The sequence below is a fragment of the Peromyscus maniculatus genome, chromosome 9, assembly GCF_049852395.1.
Source record: "Peromyscus maniculatus bairdii isolate BWxNUB_F1_BW_parent chromosome 9, HU_Pman_BW_mat_3.1, whole genome shotgun sequence".
Lineage (NCBI taxonomy): Eukaryota > Metazoa > Chordata > Mammalia > Rodentia > Cricetidae > Peromyscus > Peromyscus maniculatus.
This window is the reverse complement of record NC_134860.1, coordinates 83,484,694-83,493,360: the sequence shown is the minus strand read 5'-3', so window position 1 is coordinate 83,493,360 and position 8,667 is coordinate 83,484,694. Positions and strand designations below refer to the sequence as shown.

Genomic DNA, 8,667 nt, shown 5'->3' with positions numbered 1-8,667 from the left:
TAGCTTCAAAGATATCCTATATAGGTTTGTGGGGTTGTAGGCAAAGCCCTATATAGTTTGCAAGAATATAATTTTATTATGGTAATTATGATTAAAAACAACTGTGATGAATGAAAATCCATTGAATTAAAATTCAGTGTACCTTTCTATATAGTGTTTCAAGAGATTATAAAAATGCAACTACTTTTATGAGTAGTTGGACCATCTTACATATTAGTTTGTCATATTATATACCACATATAAAAATATATATTTTTAAAAATATATATACTATATTTTTAATCTCCCAAGGCACTATTTATTTTAACCTTTTATTTTATTTTATATGGATATGTAAGGCTATTGCATGTGCATGTATTTCTGTGCATCACATGCATGCCCAGTTCCCACAGTGGTCAGAAAAGGGCATTAAATCTTCTGGAATTGTAGTTACACATAATTGTAAGCTGCTATATTAGTGCAAGAAATTGAACCGGAGTTTGTGGAAGACCAGCTGGTGCTCTTAATCACCGAGCCCCTTAACTCTCCAGCTCCTCAAGTTATTCTTAAACTCTTTTCTAAATGTAAGTCTAAGATTTGATTCAGTTAATAATTACTATTGATTCTGTGACCCCATTTAAAAATTATTACTTGTGTACATATGGTGTGTGTATGGGTGTGTGTGTGTGTGTGTGTGTGTGTGTGTATGTGTGTGTGTGTGTGTGTGTGTACTTGAAGTGTATGCTCATTTGTATGTGCAATATGTTCACAGAAACACATGTGCATTAGAAACCATGAAAGCTAGTGTAGCTAGAGTTTTCCTGCCTTGCCCACAGTCAGGACAAATCTTTGTCACCCGCCAGTCCCACAGCCGCTCAGACCCAACCAAATAAACACAGACACTTATATTGCTTACAAACTGGATGGTCGTGGCAGGCTTCCTGCTAACTGTCCTTATCTTGCTAACTGTGCTTTTATCTTAAATTGATCCATTTCCATACATCTATACCTTGCCATGTGGCTGGTGGCTTACTGGCGTCTTCACATGCTGCTGGTCATGGCGGCGGCTGCAGCGTCTCCTTCTGCCTTTCTGTCCTTTTATTTCTCCTCTCTGTTAGTCCCGCCTATCTTTCCTGCCTAGCCACGGCTGATCAGGTTTTATTTATTAACCAATCAGAGCAACTTGACATACAGACCATCCCCCAGCACAGCCAAGTGCAGACCATCTCAAACACCTGCACTCAGGCCCATGGTCCTAATCATCCTCTATACGGACCTGCTGGGTAATGCCACAAAGAACCCAAGAAGGGCTCCCACAGGACAAACAGAACATCCCACAGCAAGCTAGATGTCCATATTGAGTGTCTTCCTCACTCACTTCCACCTTCGTTTTTGATACAGGGTCACTTCCTGGACCTGTAGCTCCCTAGACATTTTGGCCAGCAAGCCCAAGGAGACTCCTGTCTCCCTGTTCCCTGTGCTGGAATTATAGACTTGCACCACTGCATCTGGCTTTTACATGGGTGCTTGGGTTCCAAATGCATTTTCATACTCACAAAGCAAGCACTTTACTGGCAGACCTATCTCCTCAGTTCAAAAAGTTACTTTTTAAAATAAAAAAATCTGCAAAGCATATCACGATTTAGGATTGGATGATACATAGCTGCCCATTGATAGTTTTGATAAATGTGAGTTCCTTTTATGCACAAAGACATCTTACAAGCACAGGCACTTTTTGCTGAGCTGGGAGACCTAACATAACAAGCTCATGGCCTTGTCTCAGAAGACAAAGGCGAGCCATCAGGGTAGCACATGAGTTAACTCACTATTGAGGGATAACTCTAAAAGGGATGACATGACATACAATAGCAGTTATCACTGAAATGGAAAACTCTGGAGATCCAGGCAGATTTTGTGCTAAGAATGGTAACATAATTAGGGGGGAAAATGATGGCAGTTCTGTATGTGCTCGCTGACATCACCATTGAGCCTGCTTCTAAGAAGAAAAATAAAGGCCAGCTGAATGTTCCTGTGTAGGGTGGCAAAGAGAGGGAAGAAATGAACTTGTATGCCTGTTCTTAAATATTTTAATGCAAGTAAGAAATTTGCCAGTGAAAGAATGTAAATTCTTTGGGATTCAGTATTGTGCACCATCAAACAATGTATAAATACATGTGATAAACAGTAGAAGCATAGTCCATCCGCATCACACATGTGCCAGTCGCTCCAGACTCAAATAAAAGCTGAAGTATTGATGTTCATTGCTGAAGGGAGGCATGCACGCCAATATGTTTAAAGAAAATTGTGACCACTGAAAGTGCTCTTAGCTTGAGGCTGTTTGGGGGCATTTTCTGTAAGTCAGACAAGGAGAGCTGATGTGGCTATTTTTAGGACAGGAGTGTCAATAAGGTCATTTTGAAGACATTAGTCTAACTTTCTATAATTTATTTATAAATTCACCATGCAGCTATTTATATACATATTCATATATTTTACTTTCTTATTGGAGTCTGTGTGTGACCCCAGAGACTCCTTGGTTTATTGTCTTAGCCAAGGATATTATCTTAGTCAAAAAGTGACTTACCTCAAGACTGGAAGTCTTTCCACTCATTTTGTGATGCTCTGAGTATTCATACTTTTTGTGTTTATCCATACTTTGTGTTTAAGAAGATATTCCTGGACACATGCAGGAGTCCACATCTATGACATACTTCTGTCAGCTGAAGGAATAGGCCCAACTGGTAGAAAGTATCAGTAGAAATTAAAAAGTATGTGCAGGGGAGGTAGCTCAGTCAACTTGATATACAAATATGATGACCTGATTTCAATCCCCAGAACACATATAAAAACAAAATCAAACCCCAAATCCTAGTGTATCAGTGTGCTCTTGAAATCTCAGAACTGGGGAGGTGGAGAAGGGTGGACCCCTACATCTCACTGAGCAGCCACACTAGACTACTTGGTGAGTGTCAGACCACTGAGAGATTGTGTCTCAAGAAACAAGGTGTGGGTGGTGGAGTAATGGATCCGTGGTTATTAGCCTTGGTGCTCATGCACAGGACCAGAATTTTCCAAAGCAAACACCATAAACTCACAACTGTCACTTGAACTCCAGATCCAGGGAATCTGACTTCCTCACCTGACATCGAGAGGCACCAGGCATATAAATAGAAAGCATATATACATGCAGGCAAAACATTCACACACATAAAGTAAAATATTAAAAAGAAAAGAAACAAGGTAAACAATATCTAAATAAATCTGAAATTGATGACTGGTCCCCATATGCACACATGTACACACATGCACACCACACACAAACACACACATACATATGCACACACACAATTCTAAAGTCATGAAAATAACGGGAGTGACTTTGACATGAGAAGGGTAGAATTTCTGATTGATTTTCTGAATGTTACTTTTTTTCTCTGTGAACACAGGACTTCATTGGTACTCACAACCATATTACATCTGAGCATTTATTGTCCTTGATTGCTTTGCAGTTTACCACAAGCAGTGAAAGCTTTAGTGAACAAGACATTGGGAAATTTACTGTTGCACGTTTTGCATTTTTAGTGCATTTGTGTTTTGATTAGTTAAATTCATTTTTGCAGTTGATACAGTTAATGGGACTTATTTTCTTGGTAATCAGTTGTGAATTGCTCATTTTTAGAGTTGTATACCTTAAAAAATAGACAAATAAAGGAATAATTGTGGGTAGCCACATTCCATTTAGTAAATTATACCATACAGCATGCTAAAAGATTTTATTGTAGCCTATGATTATACACTGTGAAGTTACCTTTCTTAACTTTACTATGTTAAAAATTGGTTGTTAAAACTTATGTATTTACTACTAGTAAAACAATGGTTATCGCATTTTCCATAAGGAAATAATTCCATGTGCCAGTATTCATATTTTTTATATTGATGAAAAATTATTGAACCACAGTGTTTCAATTATCTCACATATGGCTACAGAAAACTAAAGGTCAAGATGTAAAAAGTGAGGTGAGATTCCTTGCATTCATTACTCATTTTCAAACTAATTATAGAAAAGTTTCTGATTTATAGAAAAAATTCACATATAATAAAGTTTTCTTGTGGTTAAGCCTCATTTCCTTCACTATTATATTGCTATATTCATAATAATGCATGAAATAATATATACATTACTAAGAATAATCCATACTTTACTCATATTTCTTAATGTTTGTGTGATACCAATTTTTGTTCCAAAATTTCCTTCAGAATACCATATTATGTTTAATCATTTTGACCCTCAGGTTGCTCTTGCCTAGCACATTCAAGGTGATTCCTTTATTTTTTGTCTGTTAAAGAAATTATTCATGTTCTCACCAGGTAGCTGAAAATATAAGCACTCTCTTGTTATCTAAATGTGAACCATGACACAAGCAAAACCCATATCTAAAAGAACACAGAAAAATATATGAACACATAAATATGTACACTTCAATTATTACTGAATTTTTAAATCCCTTAAAGATCATGCATGTTAATAACTCACACTTCATTTGGACAAGCCTCAGGCATCTGAAATCTTTCCAGCACTATCTCTGGAAAGTACATATGGGAAATATCCTTTGATAATTATTATAATACTGCTACTCATTCCATTAATATGTGTGTCTTCATGATAATTACGAGGAAATTTCATAGCAAGCTATATTCTAAAAGTTGGTACTTAATGCAAATAAAAAGTGATTTTTACATTACTAGCCCCCTGGAGTATTGATACAAGGTCTTTCTTATAACTCTCTGCCTAAAAATTGGAGCTTATTTTAGAATTTTAATTGGATGGTAGAGCATTTGGGACAAGAGCTCGATTAAGCTATCCACTAAAAATATTAATAAGTTTGAATAATCAAGGAAGACTTCAGAATAAAGACATCTAAAATGGGGCAAATGAAAGAGATAAGTAAATTTCACAATTACCCTACAGCTACCCAATTGGACAAAATAGATAAATTGCATTGCCTTCTTTGCAGGCTAAAAAGTGCTATTTATGTTAGGCTCATCCATTTGTGATCAGTTTGATTTTTGACAGAAATAGCTAATTTTACAGAGAAAGAATGTTTGAAATAGGTTCTATTCCTGTTGCAGATTCATATATGTTTAAAAAGGTGCTATTGACTATTGCAGATTAAACTCAGCAGTTCTAGCAGCCAAAAAATCAAAGACCTTGATATTTATGCTAATCTTTATTTTCAAAAGTCTGGATCATAGCCTTGCAAGTAAAACTTACAGCTCCAAATAACTCAGAAATAAAACACAAGGCATTAATATTGTATTTGGAGAATAGTGAAGTGAAATGGAAATAGGAACATTAATTGAACAAAAAATATTTATTTCATGAAAGAAAAGTAATTGGTAAAGGAAGCTTCATTGAAATCCAAACTTCCCCTTCACTAATAGTTATCATTAAGAAAATGCAACTGGAGAAATTTCTTGCAGGAGATAGATCTCTCAATAGTATCAAGTAAAGATCACACAATGAACTTAAAACCATTAAACAATGATAAGATTGAAAAAAAAAAACCCTGAATGTTCAAAAAAAGTATTCTGTGCTCCTCATTTGAAATCTTCATACTAAAATGATTCCACGGAAAACTTTGTGTAGTACATTCACTTCAGCGCAGTGACAATTTTAAAGTAAGTCTGATAAAACCAAATAAGAATAACCATGCAAAGCAATATAAATTCTAACCTTACCCATGGAAGAATAAAAAGGAAAAATCACATTGACAATTGTTTCATGGCTTCTCATGAATTTCCATATCTCTTGACCATTCCATTCAGGAACTTGAGAGAAATGAAGACATGTAGCCACAAAAGACTTATAAAAAAGTTTGAATTATGCTGTACTGAGGACTGCACCCAAAGCTTTGTGCGTGAAAGGCAAGCACTCTACCAACTGAACTGTATTTTCAGTCTTACATTTCTATTTGCCATTTTAAAAAATTAATATATAATCACATTGCTTCTCTATTTTCTCTCCTCCTCCTAGACTGTCCTATGTTCCCCATGTTTCCTTCTCAAACTCTTGACTGCTTTTAAAAATTTTTATTGTTACATACATGTATGTAAATGCAACCCACTTTGTCAGTTTAGTTCTGGTTCTGTGTATATAATTTCAGGCCTTCCTTCTGGTACTGGAGAACCACCACATTGGGGGCTTATCCACAGGGAAGACTAATTCTCCCTCATTCAGCAGTCTTAACTGTCCCCATGAGCTTTCCTTCTTCTACCTTAGCATGGCTAGTGGTGTCATTTTTCATATTTTGTTTAGGAACCCATATTGTTGTGATTTCATGGGTGTAACTTCCTGGTCAATTCTAGAAAACACAGTGTCCTAGGGTACTTCCTATTCCTCTGGCGCTTAAGTTGACTACAATGTCACATGAATTCTGAAATTATTTCACCCAGGAAAATGTCAAACTGTCTTCATTAGCAGATCATGCAAGAAATATGTTTGAGATTGACACCTTTCACAGGCTGGATGCAGGCAGAGGGGCTTGGATCTGCCTCTACTGAATGCCCCAAGCTCTGCTGAGTCCCCATGGGAAGCCTTACCTTGTTGGGGGAGGGAATGGGGAGTGGGTTGAGGGGGAGGGTAAAGGAGTAGGGAGAGAGAAGAGAAGGGGATCTATGATTGCTTTGTAAAATGAGTAGAAAATTCCTTAAAAATACATTTAAAAAAATAAACAAAAACAAAAAAGCAACACTGTTTTGTTTGAAACAGTCTTACTTATAATAGCTCAAATTGCAAGTAAAATAAATGGCCATTAGGAGGAGAATGGATAATCAAATATGGTATAGCCAAAATCTGAACTATAATATTTGCATTCTTCCCATATACCCAAAGGAAATAATGTACACATTCTCTCATATATTGATTTTCAATACTTTCTGAAGACATTTTTTCCCTGAACAGCTAGGAAATCAGCTTTATTTTCTCATTTTTTATCTATATACTTTAACTGCATGAAGATAAGGAGATTTATGGAGGTTTTATACAACTATCCTATGCTGATAGTTTTTTTTTTCTCTTTTCTGTTGTAGTACTATCATAACATTTATTGGTTGGTCTGGGTGCACTGGGCTCCTTTTAATTTAATTGCTGGTACAAGTTTGAGAGATTACCCATAAAAATTAATTGTTCAACTTTGTTCCACTTTACTTCTCAGTATTCCAAAACAGAGCTATTTATTAACCACTCCAGTCCTGCCCGGCTTCCTTTCAATGGCCATGTCCTGTTGGGTTATTAGGAACCTTGATTCTATCAGTAAAGTGGTGTATATGAGCTGAGGGAAGAGATTCAGAACGTGAGATACATTGGAAATTCTAGGAGCATAGGAGATGAGAAGCCAGGCATCAGCAGGTATGAACAAAGAGTAAAATGAAAGTATTATTTTTCTAATATAATTTATTGAAAAAAGTAGGGAATGGGCTTTTTGCCACTCTCACCAAGAAGTCTCACTCAACTTCTTCTCTTAAATGGGACCTATATATCCTCTGTGATATCTTGTATTATTTATCAAAACTCTTTCCCCTCACTTCCCCATTGTAAGTAGACTATATACCTTATTGGTGCTTGACATATGCATGCTCATGTGACCTACTGGGCCACAGCAATGACAGTATCACATGGGAGTTGTGAGTGTGCCTGCTCAGTTTTACTCACTTTCAGGAGAAGAAAAATACTGTAAGTAGCCTTCCATTTTCAGCATTGGCGGGCAGGTGAAGTAAATGGGAGGAGCTCAATGGGCAGCCTGAAATAAAGAACAAACATCCCCTAATTTGTTGTTGCTATCCCAGGTGGGGGCCACCAGCGGCCCATATACTGCAGAAGATAGCTGTGTATGCAACCCAAAACATTTGGAGATAACGTATTGTTTGGGAGTATTTCGAAGGTGCAGACTAGCTGGAAGCAGTAAGTGACTGGGGTAATCTTTGGGAGTTCGTCACTGTGTTTTACTTCCGATTTCCTCTCTCTGCTTCATGCTGTAGGTTAAAGGCATGATCTCTCACCTGTCTATTCCTGTCGCCAGGCTTACCGCTTGCTGCCATGCCTTCGCCCCACCATCATGGACTCATCACTTGGAGGAACTGAAATAATTGAAAATAAACTTTCTCTTCTCAAGTTGCCTTTGGTCATGATGCTTTCTTTACAGTAACAGAAAACGAACTAAGTGGTTAGAACGTAAGAGTCTAAAACGCTTTTTTTTTTTTTTTTTTTTTTTTGGTTTTTCGAGACAGGGTTTCTCTGTGTAGCTTTGCGCCTTTCCTGGAACTCACTTGGTAGCCCAGGCTGGCCTCGAACTCACAAAGATCCGCCTGCCTCTGCCTCCCGAGTGCTGGGATTAAAGGCGTGCGCCACCAACGCCCGGCCTAAAACGCTTTTTTTAAGTAACCATATATTTTATAAATTTCACATAATACTGATTCCCTGTCATCGAAAAGAAATAAGAAATCTTTTGTTTCCACTTGCAAAAACACTTCACAGTTACCATGTTTAATTTTGGATAAAAATACTGGCAGGAGAAGGAGTTAGAACTTTGGACCTATTGATTATGACTCTCCAGAGAGATCAACAAAGGTGAAATTATTTGTTCACCATTTCTGAGGTTCTGTCAGTGACCTTTGAGAAAAACTAACACA

The 8,667-nt window shown here is 37.0% G+C and overlaps 1 long non-coding RNA gene across 1 annotated transcript; it reads left to right on the top strand.

Moving 5' to 3' along the window:
- Positions 1-7,258: 7,258 nt before the first annotated feature.
- Positions 7,259-8,149, top strand: LOC121832109 (uncharacterized). The gene is made up of 3 exons (XR_006075640.2): positions 7,259-7,387; positions 7,825-7,939; positions 8,058-8,149. It is a non-coding gene; the product is annotated as an uncharacterized LOC121832109 (long non-coding RNA).
- Positions 8,150-8,667: the final 518 nt, after the last annotated feature.